Source organism: Triticum aestivum, chromosome 4A (genome assembly GCF_018294505.1).
Source record: "Triticum aestivum cultivar Chinese Spring chromosome 4A, IWGSC CS RefSeq v2.1, whole genome shotgun sequence".
In the NCBI taxonomy this organism is placed as follows: domain Eukaryota; kingdom Viridiplantae; phylum Streptophyta; class Magnoliopsida; order Poales; family Poaceae; genus Triticum; species Triticum aestivum.
Window position 1 is genome coordinate 734,869,376 of NC_057803.1, and position 15,613 is coordinate 734,884,988.

Below are 15,613 nucleotides of genomic sequence, written 5' to 3' on the forward strand. Positions count from 1 at the left end.
CACTTAGGAGTTTGGAACTACACTGCCTTCACCAACGGTACTCTGGCGCCGGAGTACTCTGCTTAGGTCGTCGCCAGCAGAGACTACATGGAAGACACTACCAACTGGACACGGGTACCCCATGGCCATTGGTGTCGGCGACGACTTCACTCTAGGAAGCAACAAGGTTTTGGTTACCGGTCAAAATTTCAAGATTTCCCATGGTTACCACGTATTTCCATGCCCCTCGGTAAATCTCCATACCGAGCAAAAATTACTAATTTTTTTGAATTTAAACGCTCGATTTATGGTAAAATACGCAGGATCTAATTGATGTCATTATAGTTGGTTCTGACGTGTTGGTCACAACCTAGTTTCTGTTTTGAGAGCTGTCTGGTTCAAATGTTCATTCATTCACTTATTTGAATTCATCGCTTCGGCACAAGCACAAGCCAAGGAGTGCTTTGAAGCCATGGCCACCTGGGAGGCCGAGTGCAAGGCTGGCGTCACCGAGATCGGCCGCCTCTGCATCCAAAACCGCCGCCTCGCCGCTGATGCAGTCGACCCAAAGAGCGTTCTGCTCGGACAAGTCCCCGACGGTGGACGGTGGCCTCGGCGTCGAGTCCGACGGCGGTGCGGCAAACTAGTTGCTTGTGTCCTCGTCATCGTTTATCGCAATCGCCATGCCACCGTGTGTTATAGGTACTCCCTCCGTTCTGAATTATTTGTCTTAGATTTGTCTAGATACGGAGGTATCTAGCACTAAAATGAGTCTAGATACATCCGTATCTAGACAAATCCAAGACAAGTAATTCGGAACGGAGGGAGTAGCTGTTAACTCTTAATCATATCCCGTGCAAGCAACCAAACAACGTGCACTAGTATGAGCACATCCAATGCGACTATGCGAGCAACCAAACACGGTGCATCGAGACATTGCCACTATGCAAAGAGAGGGGATGCAGGCAACCAATCAGCATGCAAATGATTGTTTTTTGCATGCATATGCTCAGCCAGACCCAACAATCGGGACAAGTATGTAAAGTGGCAAAACCAAAAAATGATGCAGGTAACGAAACGATCCTTATGTTCTGCTGCCCCACAAAACAAGCGCAAGGCCAAGAACCACCCCCAGGGACAAGTTCGTGCTCGATCGAGTTCAGGTTGAATGAATTCGAACGTGCAGTGCCATGTCGACGGATGGATCGCCTTCCGTGAAGCAATGAGGCATCAGGAGCGAAGCATGTTGTCTTGGATCTCAATACAGGGTCATGGGGTGGGGCCGTGTCAATTTGGTGCACCGTTTCTGCAGTAGCTCTCCCTGACGCCCGGTCTCTGCTTTTCATGTCTGCGTGCCTCGACCAGTGCCATCGCCTGATTTCTGCGTGCCTCGACCAGTGCCTAAGGATGCTCAAGCTTCACGTCGCATGAAGAGAAAGATTTTCAGAGCCTGCTGCCCGACTATGCCTTCGCAGATCATCGTGGTGGTATGGCGCATGTGCGGAAGCCCACCATTTCCAACTTGCTGTTGATACCAAGATGATTCTCTTGTTGCTGACAGTTGGTACACCTGTTGCTGTTCTCTGCTTCACTTTTTATCACAGTTGTTCGGTCTCTAAATGCAAGACTTCCCCTTAGTTTCAAGGTTGTCATCCCAGAATTTGTCTCATTTCATTGTTGTGTGCGTATGTATCAGGTGCATGGGTTTGCGAGATGCACTGGCAGCTTCATCAATTTGAACTCTGAAGCAACTTACATGCATATGTCTGTAGTTAGGTTTTCGTTTGGTTTTCCCTTTTCGGAGTTAGTTGGCCCCTGTTATGTAGGTTCCTGCTCATGTCTCTCTTTGGCATTCAACTCATTTATCTAAGCAAAAACAAAAATCATGCATTATTAAGTGCAAGTGCAGGATATACTAAAGTTTGGCCTTTTCTACGCATGCATGTTTGCACCAAGTTTACCCAATATTTTAAATAGCACGCTATTTCGCCGTTATAACGCGGTTATAGCATATTTGGAAGGGAGACGTTACGTTTTGGCAAAATCAGATGCTACGATGCTAATCGCGTAATTAGCGTGCTACACACGCTATAACGTTGTAATGTTGTAACGTTACAACGTACAGACCATGCAAAACTGAAATAAGCACAGCACAGCAGGCCCAGCAGGTCAAAACCAACCCACGACCACTAGTTTTCTCACTCCTTTTATCAGATTCTCCCACGAGACCTAACCAGCAGGCCCAGGTGGTTGCCCCGGTGGCTGTTGATGTTAGAGACTCTTAAAACTATGGTTGTTGATGTTTGAGACTTACTATTTTTATGTGCTGGATTTGGCCCTTATGCATATATTGCTTGCTCATATGAAAAAATTAGTTGCTTAAATACTTTATTTCTATATATATTTGAATTTTTTTGCAACCACTATTTTGAAATATAGCACGCTATTAGCGCGCTATAACTTGTGTAGCATTTAGGGAAGGGCCTTGCTATATTTTGTAGCGCGCTATTTAAAATACGGATCCGCTAATTTACATCCGGATGAAAACAATTCGCTTTTATCCGTTTTCTGTGCCGTGTGATTTGTGCGCTGAGATTCGTGTGTTTGACCCGTTATTTGTCTCATTTCTCTTATCGGGCCCGTGTGGTTGACACGTTATTTTTTCCATCGCAACACCCACGTGTCTGTGTCACACTCTTCCTCCCAGACCCTTTGTCATTTCAAACACGCAACCCCGAACAGAGTCGAGCAAGAGAGAGATAGCCATGGCGATTTGGAGCTCCGCCTCGCCGCTCGATCCAGTGTCTTGGTGGTGGCTCGTCTGCGCTCTCCGTCGTGTTGCCTCGCTTCCTCCGTCTCCCTTCTGTTCCTGCCATCGGGATCTGCGGCATCTCTCGGCCCCGCACCGACCCGTCCCCATTTCCGCCGCTGGCGATTTTGTTCGTCGGATCCCCCCCTCCCTTTTTGTTGTTCCTGTGATCTGTTAGGTTGGGAGTTGGTTTTGTCTGTCAGGTCTGATGATTGTATCCATCCCCTGCAGCTTTTTTCCGTGTAGATTTGTTTAGGTTGCGTCGTTTCTGGGATGTGTTTGATTGATCTGCTAAGCACGGTAGCTGCGGTAGCTGGGATGTGCATCAGTTTGATCTGCTGATCTGTAATTGATTGGTTGTTGGCATTCGAGTTGTTCATGTGATGCTGGCTTGCTTAGTTGTACGTAGTAGTCTGATGTATTAAGTCAATTCTAACGGATGTATTCTTTTCCCGGACCTTTAATCCCTAGACCATTTCTCTTCACTAGTATCTTTTAGTGAGTATGTGGTTTACTCTGTAATTCCTATTTTGGATTTACAGTGATTTACAGTGCAATCCCCATTGTTTTTTGAGTGATTTTTAGTGTAATTTATACTGGATTTTCATTGATTTTCATTGTAATTTGTAGTGGATTTCCAGTTTAATTTTCTAGTGCATAGGTAGAATATTTGTAGTGTAAATCCAAAGCAATTTGTAGTGTAATCCCCGATTATTTTACAGTGTAATTTCAGTGTATTTTGTCAGTGGATCTGCACTGTATTTGCTAGTGGAATAACAGTGTATATGTCTTAATTGTAGTGTATTTTTTGTCAGTGGGGTTGCACTGTTTGTTAGTGGAATTACAGTGTATTTGTGAGTGATGTACAATGTAATTTGATAGCCGATTTACAGTGTAATTGCCATGGATTTGCACTGTATACGCTAGTGGAATTACAGTGTAATTCACTTTAATTTTTATAGTGGAATTACATTTTGGATTTACAGTGTATTTGTCAGTTAATTTACAGTGTAATTGATAGCTGATTTTATAGTGTAAATTCAGTGTAATTTACACTGTTATTGATAGCAGAGGAATTGTGATTGTTCTTGTGATGCATCGCTAGTTTGTAAGTTCTTGTGATGCATCTGATTCCAGTGTATTTTCTTAGAGGATTTAGACTGTAATTATATTTGGATTTACACCTGTAATCTTCATCGGAATTCCAGTGTATTTTTCTTAGTCGGTGAATATAGTGTATTTTTCTTAGTTGGTTTCCGCTGTAATTCGCAGGGGATTTCTTCACTGCAATTCTCAGTGGGTTATGTAGTGAAATAAAAGAGATGTAGACTGTAAATGCTATCAATGCATTTCTTCTCTATATTTTTGTTATGTTTTATCTCTTCTGCCATTTCATCCCAGAATTTTTGTCATTTTCTTTGTGTTTGTACATATTTAGGTTATAGATTAAAGTATGGGGAGACTCATGAAGGCTTTTGGTAAGGGTACTTATGCTGCTTGTGTTGAAGATTGCGACGATTCAGATGGGGATCCTTTTGTCCCCAATGATTTTGCCGAGGATGATCCTTTCCAAGCTTCGGAGGTTATATTTCTAATTTGATTTTTTATTTCTTTTATTTCTTGCTTGGTAGCTTATTTGTTCCGGGTTTTTAGTTCATTCATTTGATTCATTTGTTAACTGCACAAAGGTCAAATGGATGATCCTGATTTGGAGAAAGCTTTGTATGAGTTCTGTCTCATGTAAGTGTGGTGCTGTACTTAACGCTTTTGTACCAGTTTCTTCTGTTAATGCTTTTTTGTATCAGTTAATGCATGTTTTTAGTTAATGGATAACTCCTCTTTTTATGTTTTTGCAGAAAGTGAATTGCTTAAAACGGAATATTACAAATGCTGGAGCTCGCAATGTGATATTTTAATTTTTGTTGTTTATATTTCTTTTTCTTTTTGCATGCAACTTCTCTATGATAGATATGGATATAAGTTTTAGATAACTCCTTTTGTAATCTTCATCATATCTATTTTTTTGTGGAATGGCTATTGATGCACAAGAACCTAGTTCCGTCTAGTTCTAGTTGTTGTTGCTAGATGTATTTTTCTTTTGTTTATTTTAGTGTAATTTATCTTGATTCTTTCTTTTGTTTGTGTTTCTTTGTTGTGTTGTAGAAGTGCAAGAGGTCTTCTGATTTTCCTGTAGAAAATACATTCACTAGATACTCTGGCAAGTTGCTCTCCACTATTATTGGTGGCTTGTCTCCTAGCCAAGTAAGTGTTCTACAGAGTTACAGGGCAGATTGCCTTCTCAAATTTGTGAGGACAGAGGTGCCTCTTAGGTTTGTCAAATGGTTAGCGTCCAAATTTGATGTTCTTGCTTTAGAGATTCAGATTAGGAGGAAGTTTATCCGATTTCCAAATATTATGTCATCCATGACATCTTAGATCTTCCTGTTGATGGTGAGCCTATTGTGTCCGATGCTGATGCTGGGCGTGAGTTTATCTTGTCCCATTTCAATGAGACTAGCATCCCACCAGTTTCATTCTTCTGCAATAAACTCAAATATGAAGAATTGCCAGATGAAGACATTTTCATCTGCTTCATGTGTATTGCCTTGTCCACTTTCTTGTGTCCAAATTCAAGCCTTTCTCCTAGTCCCATATATCTCCACTGTATGTGAATTGGTCTTACATAGTAATTTGTAGCGGGTTTACACAGTAATTTACAAAGTAGTTTACACAGTAATTTTAGCACTTCTTACTGTTGGTTAGTGTTCATTTTTGTTGGCTTGTTCAAAAGTGTAATTCTTAGTGTAATTCTAGGTAAATTTACAATAAAATTCTAGGTGGATTTATACTGTAATTCCTACTATATTTACACTGTAATGTAGGTCGATTTATAGTGTAAATCTAGGTAGAATTACAGTGTAATTCTATGTGGATTTACACTGTAATTCCTACTATATTTACACTGTAATTCTAGGTCGATTTTACAGTGTAAATCTAGGTAGAATTACAGTGAAATTCTAGGTGGATTTACAGTGTAATTCCTACTGGATTTACACTATAATTCCTACGGATTTTCAGTGTTTTTCTTAGTGGATTTAAACTGAAATGCTTAGTTTAGTAGATTTTACAATGGATTCAAATTGGATTTACGGTGTTTTTAGTAGATTTACAGTGGTATTTTATAGTGTGAATCTTAGTATAATTTTAGTTGATTTATAGTGTAATTTTAGTGTTTTTTGTCATTTTCATTTTAATTGTGTGTGGTTAGTTTTAGATTGGAGATGGGAAAGTTTTGCCTTATAACGTTGGGTTCTTTTTCTCCTTTCTCGCTACTTTGCCTATGTGGGTTGAAAAGAGTTGGGGTGTGGACCCGTTGACATCTTGATACGGGTCCATTTAAAAGCTGGACAAAAAGGAACAGAAGGGGAAGCGGGACAGGGACACTTGTCATCCTCTAACTAGCGGAAAAATATGACTGAAAGCCAATTTGTTTTCATTGCCAGTCTTTTTAGTGGATTTACAATGTCAGTTTAGTGGATTTTACGGTGTCTTTTCAATTCCAATCTTACACTGTAAGTCTTAGTGGGCATGGTAGAAATTAGTGTGTATTTTAGTGGGTTTTACACTCAGTTTTCTTGATGGTAATATCATTGTAATTTTACCTCGTCTTGTCAATGTATTTTTTATAGGTTGGAAAAGTGCATGTGTGGACCCGTTAGTCTACATAAAAGGACAAACAAAGGACAAGGGACTATCTATCTATTCGCTCCAGGTTGGAAAAATGGATGTGTGGAACTGTTAGTCTACTTTAAAGGACAAACAGAGGACAAGGGACGGTGGACAATTGTCATCCTGTAGTTAGATGAAAAATATGGATGAAGGCCGATTGATTTTCATCCGGATGAACGATAGACAGTCCCTTAAAATATTGAGTTTACCCCTTCTGTGCAGCGTATACCACTATTCCACTTCATCATGCTTTACTGATAAATTCATGTATGGCCCTGATCACATGCAGGGTCACCTGTAGCGTAACTTTCTCTTTAGCTTTACCTTTGTGATCTTTAAACTTAGGAAGCAAAGAATCTGATGATGACTGGTGGATGGAGTGTGCAGAGAGCAAACAATTTTCGCTGCTCTGTTGACAGAAAAGCAAATAAAGCAGCCACACAGCGAATACTAGTTCTGGTGAAGCGTGCGTGCATGCAGTGCAGCTTGGTTTTCTCTGTTGAGTATATTGATTATTAGGAAAGACTAAATAGACTAGGATTAGTTTTGGCTTGTCTTGTACTTCAAGTTGATCATTGTACTCCTATATATATGCCCACGAGGCTCAAGCAATATAACAATCTATTCCACCAAATCTCTCTCTCCCTTTCAACATGGTATCTATCGCAAGTCGATCCTAAAGCCTAGCCCCCGCCGCTTCCGCACCTGCGCGCCGCCCCCGGGGCGGTTGGCCTCCATGACCGCCGCCGGGGGCCGCGCAGCCCGTACCTAGAGTTCGTCCGCCGGCCGTGTTGGTCGGCTGCCCTAGAGAGTCTTTTTTCGGATCATTTGATCCGGGTTTTCTCTCTCTCGCCGGTCGCTTTGATCGGCGTCTACTTTTTGATTTTCCGGTCTATGTGATCCGGTTTACGTCGCCCACCGCCGCCGTCGACCCCGTGCGCCTCTACTCCAACACCGGCGCGATTGGCCAGCTTCTTCACCGACTCGGCGGCCTCGCGCGTCGTCCGCGCGTCTGCCCGTCTGTCGCACCGACGCGGCGGCCTCGCGCGTCGTCCACGCATCGGCCCGCCGGTCGCCCCGACCCGGCGGCCTCGCATCATGCGGTGGCCCTTCACCGCCGCCGTTCGCGCGATGGCTCGCCCGTCGATCTACGACAGCCGTCACCGCCCTGCTCCGACCGGGACTCCTGCATCACCCCGACCCGGCGGCCTCGCGCCATGCGGCGGCCAATCATAGCCGCCCTGCCGCCCGCCGCCGCCGGCTTCATCTCGGACTCCACCGCCACCACGTCTCCACCGAGCGGCGTCCCCGACCTCGCGCGCGATCGGCTTGATCACCTGTTCGCCGCCGCGATCCACCTCATCTACGCCGCGCAACCGACCTGGCCCGTCAGTTACGCGCGCCTCCGCAGGTCCCGTGAAGATCGTCTCCGAGTTCAGCGCGCCCCTCCGCCGATCGAGCAACGGGGTGCCGCTGCGTCGCCCCGTCGGGCCGCAGCACCGCCGCCCCGTGGTTCTTCTCCCGGCTGCACCGACCCGCGTCACCGCTGCGTCGCCCCTTCGGGCCGTAGTGCCGCGGCCCGCAGTCTACCGCCGCCTGAGGCTGTCCGCTACAGGCCGTCCCCGTGGCTGCACCGACCCTCGCGCCGCCGCTGCGTCGCCTCGTCGGGCCGTAGCGAGCGTGGCACGCGGTCCACGCCGCCGTCTTGAGGCCGTCCACGCGGTTGCACCACCCCGCGCTCCGCCGCTGCGCCGCCCCTTCGGGCTGTAGCACCGCGGTCCGCGGTCCCTGCGACCGTCCCGGGGTCTTCCTTCCGTCGCCCGGATCTGCCCGCCGCCGCTGCGTCGCCCCTACGGGCCATAGCACCGCGGCCCGCGGTCCACTCAGCCGTCACCGCGCATCGACCTCCCGTGGTATGCGCTGCGCCGTCTCTCTTGGCGCGGGAACGCCACCGTCCGCGCCGGTCTTCATCACGCTGTTAGGGTTCTTCGCCTACTTCGAGCATCGCCGCCGCGCTCATAACCTAGCCACCGCCACCGCCGTCAGGCCGCCGCCGCCGCTCTTCTTTGGCCGCCGCCGCCGATACCTCTGTAGCCGCCGCAGCCGCCCGTCCACCCCCTTCATCTTCGTCCAGCACCAGCCCGTCACCAGCGTCGCCGTCATCTACCCCGACCGCTTCATCTACTCCGACAACCGCGGGTGACATTGGCCCCACGCCGATTGGCGCCGCAACCGTCGTCGAGTCCTTCTCTGCTGGCCTCTCCAACTTCCCCGACATGGCGTACAACTCGTGCAGGTCCTAGTCTACGCATGCCCGGTGCTGGCAACACCGTCGCGTGCCTTCGTCCACGACGTGTTCCCGGGCCTGGCAAGCCTGGTGCGGCGCTTCGTCAACTTCGTCTTCGTCCGTCTACGCATGCCCGGTGCTGGCGACACCGACGCGTGCCTTCATCTATGATGTGTTCCCGGGGTTGGCAACCCCGACTCGACGCGTCGTCAACATCATCTACTTCCTGGCGCACCACTACTTCGACACCACTGCGCCCACGACTAACTCGGCGCCTCCTTGCGCCCGCGGCTCCACGGTGATTTCCTCGACACCGGCTACCCCGACTTGACATCGACCACGACATTCTTTGCACGGCTACCTCGACCACGGCTCCACCACCCACGCTCTCGGCTACATCGACAAACGGCACAAAGGGCTACCGCCTGCTTGAGCAACCTCGTTGGTTTTCACTCCAGCCACAACTCCGCGATGCATCGACCGTTACGACTGTGGGGGGGTGTCCGTCGGCTTGCCTTCGGATTCTTCTCCAGTCTCACCATCTGCGTCGCTCCCGTTGTGACTGCGGGGGGATGTTGAGTATATTGATTATTAGGAAAGACTAGATAGACTAGGATTAGTTCTGGATTGTCTTGTACTCCAAGTTGATCATTGTACTCCTATATATATGCCCACGAGGCTCAAGCAATATAACAATCTATTCCACCAAATCTCTCTCTCCCTTTCAACATTCTCGTCCACCAGATAGATCTCTACATTTGGCTTATTCTTAGCTAAGCTAGCTTGTTCAGGCCGGTTCACTTAAATCCAGTGCCGACAATCAAGGTAATGCAACTGTGCCAATCGTCTATACTATATATGATCTGCAGAGTGCTTCTCTAATTTTGACAAGCTTTTGAAAGACAGTTTTATAATGAACCAGAGATCTTGTTGTAATTTCTGCAAATGCTTGCATTGATCCTATTCCTACACATCTGTAGGAACGAGGAATTAAGCCTGGAGTCTTTGGTGCAGATCCATCAGATCCATGGGTTAGATTGAACGAGCCAATTCAACTATAAATGAACTGGGAGATCGATTTGATACATCATGGCGAGGGTACGTAATACATCCATGCATCTCCAATCTTCACCAATCAATGTTGCGAGTTTAACTGAGATTTGCATTGGTTATCATATATTGCTTGTTGCCCTATTCACTTTGTTGACTTGACGTCTATTAAATGTTTCACTTTTGTTGAGAAGAAGGGGATTTTAATTAGATCATCACATGCCACGGCTGAATTTTAATGTTAGTAGTATATAACCCACCTGTTGGGAGACGCTATATCATTTCCTTCATTGACATGGTTCTTTATATACACAAACACATTTGCCGTTGATATTTTTTTTATGAATTTAGATGATAGTAAATTATTTACAATCTAGTTTAAGTGTTTGATTGTAGGCATTGTAAAGCATCTATATATTCTTAAACGAAAAAGTGTCTACTAAATAAGTAATACACTGAGAGTAATAATTAACTATGATCTTTGTTATTCCTATGTCCTGTCCCTATAGTTCAAAATGTGCCTTACCACTTGAAACAAAGTAGTGAAAAATAAACAAGGGTAAAATTGATGAACCTCATTCATTATTATATGCTTCACAGATCATCAATATCAAGGCAAATACCATCGATGCTGCGGCAGGAGAAATACTTGGTATTCTGGATGGTATTAGCAAACACGAAAGAAATATCTACTTTCATGGCTGGTGTGGACTCGGGGCATCTTCTGCTCTCAGAGTGGCAGCCCAACGCCTGAAATCACTGGCTCCTAAAGGAAGGAAGTTTGACAAGGTTGTCCATGTGGACTGCACATTGTGGCAAAGCATGAGAGCCTTGCAAAAGGCTGTTGCGGAGGAGCTAGAGTTTCCCCAGTCGATGATGGCCATCTTTGATCAGCATGATGAGGAGGATGATTTCAATGGGATACACCAAGGCTCCAGAGGGTTTATATTGGATGTCAGAGAGGAGATCTTCAGAAAGCTTGCTAGCATTACATTTGTGGTGTTTTTGCACAACGGGAACAACCGCGACATTGATTTGTATGAGTTCGGTGTCCCTGTAACAACATTTTTGAGTAACAAAGTGGTGTGGACCTGGGGTGGGGGTTTCCATTTGCCCTATGCAAGTCTGGGACGTCAAGTTATAAACAAGATTGATGTTTTCCTAGTAAGTGAAGAATGGCGCGATCATGCATTGCATGAAGAGGCCGCGAAGGTTGCCAAGTGCATGGGCATTCTTGATCCCGATAAGATAGTTGAGTGCTTCCAGTATGTATGGGGACGAAGACTTATCAACTGTATCGACTGGGGGATGCATGCTTCAAACTATTGGGTATGTGACGGGATTATCCAAGGTCAAGGAGATACATCGGCATGGGAGGTTGGCAATGCTTTGAAGAGAAACATACACTTGGATTGGATTATGGAGCATATTGAACTTGAAAAGATTGGTGCTCGCATTTCCGGTCCTAAAGACCGTTGGGTCGCAGTCACACACAAAGCCCTGCTACATGATGACATTGTTGAGCTACCCCCTCAGGCGACATCTTTCTTCCTCTTACAAGATAAATCAGATGGTAGGAGGGTGATATTACCGGCTGCCATGTTCCCAGACAACAATAGACTGTGTGTGTTACATCTGTCTTGGTGCAACTTCAGCTTTACATCTCCTGCCTTCCTCTCTTGTAGCCACCTAAGATTCCTCCTGCTGGACCATTGCAAAGATGCCAGAGATGAGGATCATGAAAGCAACAACCAAAATGGACCATGTTTCCAGAAGCTGTGGGTATTGGACCTGAGGTATACAGACTGGTACTCAAAAAAGAATGTGTGTTTGATGGATGAACTAACGGAATTAAATGTGGAGGGAATCAAGGATTGGAGGATAGTTGATCTATGTGGCAGTAAAGCTAGCCTTGTCAAGCTCCGATTAGCAGCCGACGTGCACTCTGCAAAAGAAGTAGCCATGCAACGGGCAATCCTTAACATGTCTAGAGCCAGTCACCTTAAGGCAGTCATCCTTGAAAACTGCGTTGGATTGGAACAAGTTATCCCTGATGCTCTGCCCCCATTGCTTGAGTCATTTAGCTTCATTATCAGTGATGCTGTCATTGCTAAAATATCTAGCATCTCCTTCCAGGGCTTTGCTAAATTGAAGAGTGTGTTACTGAGAGGCTTGATGGGGGCCCTCGAGGAGTTGGACCTCTCAGGCACAGCAGTGAAGGCACTCGACCTCAGAGAAATGGTAGCATTGAACCTCAAGAAGCTCATCCTGTTGGGTTGTGAGAAACTGCAATCAATACAATGGCCACCAGGTGACAAAATGATGCATAAGTTGGAGGTGTTGCACATTGACACCATCCGATCTGCATCATCTGGCCAAGCTAATTGGGAAGAAAAGAGCAATAAGACTAGTGCTACGACAGGATCATCATGTATTGCTGCATTTGCTGCTACAAAACTAGCTGCATCCTTTAATTGGTACATCTCTGTAAGGAATGCAAGGCTCCTTAGGTCGCTAGTGCCTGTCAAAGAATATTTCTGCGGGGTTGGACATGTGGACACATGGATATATGGAGAAGAATATTTCTGGTCGTGGGGTGGACATATGGAGATGGCTTCATCACCTGCAAGTAGTGTTGTTGTTGGTGGTAGCGAATGTGGTCAAGGAATTAGACAGCCTAATCATGATTTATACGCAAGAGATATCATCTTTCAGGACCACCTGCAGGCCGTTGCTGCTAATGAAGGTTTAATTGAATGGATGTGGGCTAGCCCGCCTGACTTTGCTGTTGATGAATTCAAGGACTGGTATGTCCACATACAAGATGAAGAGCAGATGAACAATGGATTGCTACTGCAAGAGGACAGAATCAAAGAAACTAGTATTGGCGGTTCTTTACTCCCTTATTGGCTATGTTACAGAGCTAAGACGTTGCATGTGCATGATAGCTTGATGTCCATCACTAGGATCGAATCCACACGGCAACCACGTTGGCCCCATCTTAAAGAGTGCCGAGTTGAGAGGTGCCCCAAGCTAGGTTCTGTATTTGCTGCTCCCACAAAAAGTAATGACGGAAGTAATGAAGTTGAATACTTTCGTCGATTGACCACATTATGGGCATCCCAACTCTCAACGGCACGCTATATATGCAACTGGAGTACAATACAACTACCAAATGAAGATTCCTTTCAAAACCTAACCTTCTTGCACCTAGACTATTGCCCGAGGCTCATACATGTTCTGCCCTTATCCGCACATATGACTACCTTACCTCAATTAGCAACCCTCGAGATCGTGTGTTGTGGCGATCTCATGGAGATCTTCCCTCTGGACCCTGAGCGCCAAAAGAAGCAAACAATTATATATTTCCCCAACCTGAAGCGCATCCACCTACATGATCTCCCTAGGCTGCAGTGCATATATATGTGGAAGTAAGATGTTAGCGCCAAAGCTCGAGACTATCAAGATAAGGGGCTGCTGGAGCCTCAGGCACTTGCCCGCCGGTGCCAAGCAATACCCAGAGGTGGACTGCGAGAATGATTGGTGGGACAACTTGGAGTGGGACGAGGGGGGTGCGAACCACCACCCTTCCCTCTACAAGCCAAGGCACTCGAGGTACTACAAGAAGGCCCAGCTGCCGAGAGGCACCGTACTCAGGTGAGATATATCTGGCTCCATCTTTCGATTCATTAATAATTAATTCAGTGTTCTAGTCATCTTAGTTTCTTGTTTCTTCATCATCGTCCCTGTACTAGTCTACTGCCAGTAATTGATGTATACAGTTAACCAATTATCTAACTGGCAATTTATATCCTGCATTGTAGGTAATCCACCCTTCATTGAGTTGATCTTCAGCTTGCTTCAGCGCTACATGCATGTCAGCCTACAAAGTTGAAGACTTCTCTGTGATATATGGTTGTGTTTATTTTTCCTACCCAAAATCATGTTGCTTGATTGGTTTTTTTGTGCTCTGCATCCGCATTGCCATGGTGTGGCTCTGCGCCTGTATCAATCCGCATTGTCGGCGTGCTGTTGCATCTTCCAGTTTGGTTGGTTTGGATTGGTTCAGTCCACTTTGCTGGATCAACCCATATTTGCATGCATCAAAGCAAGTATCTGTCATCTGGTTGGATGGATGATGGTACAAGCTCTGAGCAAGAGAGAAATAAATAAGAGTGGCATCCAGCTTATGCAGCATGAGCCGTGGCGTGCTCATGTTGATGCTATGCTCTCTGTGTGCGTGTGGTGTGTGGTTTGTCAGCTATGGACTGATTTCTGTAATAATTTGATTGCGCGTGTGATTTTGCAGCAATTGTTGACTGTTATAAAAAAATTGTTAAAGATTTCATATCTGGCAAGCTTCTAGTTATTACTTCTGAAACATCTCACGACTGAAATGTGAAATCACCTTCAAACTTCCAAACGAGATTGGAAGTATCCGATACTTGGAGACATTTGAAGTAAATGCAAGATTATTTTCTGTTCCATTTGATATTGTCAATCTGTTGAGGTTACTTCACCTCCGCCTTCTAAGGGAGTCTATTCTGCTCCACGAAGTTCCCTACATGACATCTCTTCGCACACTAGAGTATCTTGATCCCAGCCATTGCTCACAAGAAATTTGACCAATCTCCGTGATCTTCAGCTCCCCTGTTCTATGCTACAGCCAGCAGAAACTTTGCAGAAGACTCTGCTTCTAGGCTGGATTGTGAAGAAACTCAGCGTCTTGCAGTCCACCAATCTGTTACCTGCTTCAGTCTCCTCTCCTAGTCCCCAGGATGATGCCTGGGTGCATGTCTTGGGCATGCATAGCGTCTCCTCCGGACCTGCTTCTTCTGAGGATCGAGCTGTCACGGCACTGTTGCATCTTCTACAGCCTCCCTAAGTGGTTTGGAGCACTCAGCAAGACAGCCTACTTCAAGTTCCTCTGCACAAGGTGGCCAAGACTGGGTGGAGGGAATAAGCGCAGGAACAGTGATAAAACGGCATCTCACCCAAGACAGCCCACCAAAGCAGAGGCGACGACACTTTCCCAGCAGGACTAAGCTTTGGGTACGATACTTTCTTTATTGGGTTAATTATCCTTTTGCCCTCAGTGGTGTCCATGTGCTCAGTTTTGCCCTCAGATGCGAATTGTCCTCAGTTTTGCCCCTAGTCCGAGCACAGCAACTACGACGAGGCCAAACGGCCATATTTGAGTCCATTCCGTCCGCCGGCGTTAGTAGTTGTGGGTCCGGAGCTTACACGTGGGACCGCGTGGACGTGGGTCCGGAGCTGACATGTAGGCCCCTGCAACTAAATCCCCAAATCATTCTAGCTCACACCCATCCGCCCGGCCGGCTGTCCTGCGCCGCCGCCGCCGCCGCCGCCACCTGCGCCGCGGCCAGCACCTGCCCCGCCACCAGTTGCACGGCCTGCTCCGCCGCTACCTCCCTGCGCCTACGCTCCACGGCTCATTGTGACGCCCACCACCTTGCTGCGACACCACGGGTGGGGCGCCCGCCACCTGCTCGATTCGCGGCGCGGCCTCCTTCCGTGCGCCCGGCCGGAGCGCTCAAAGGTGGGGGGCTGCTGGAGCTATTTGAACTAGGAGGAAGAACCCTAGGGCGAAATGGTGAGCAGCGGCGACCCCGGAGTATTTGGCGAGGCAGGCATTGGGCCGGAGATCCGCCGCGTCCACGACTGGGTTCCCGAGGGGTAAGTCTCGCCTCTTGTTTAGATTGAGCTTAGTTGTGCATTAGAACACTCGATTCGAGTAG

At 46.7% G+C, this 15,613-nt stretch overlaps 1 pseudogene; it reads left to right on the forward strand.

Annotated features, from left to right (window-relative positions):
- Window positions 1-451: 451 nt before the first annotated feature.
- On the forward strand, window positions 452-14,195 carry LOC123084448 (uncharacterized; annotated as a pseudogene).
- The last annotated feature ends 1,418 nt before the right edge of the window (window positions 14,196-15,613 follow it).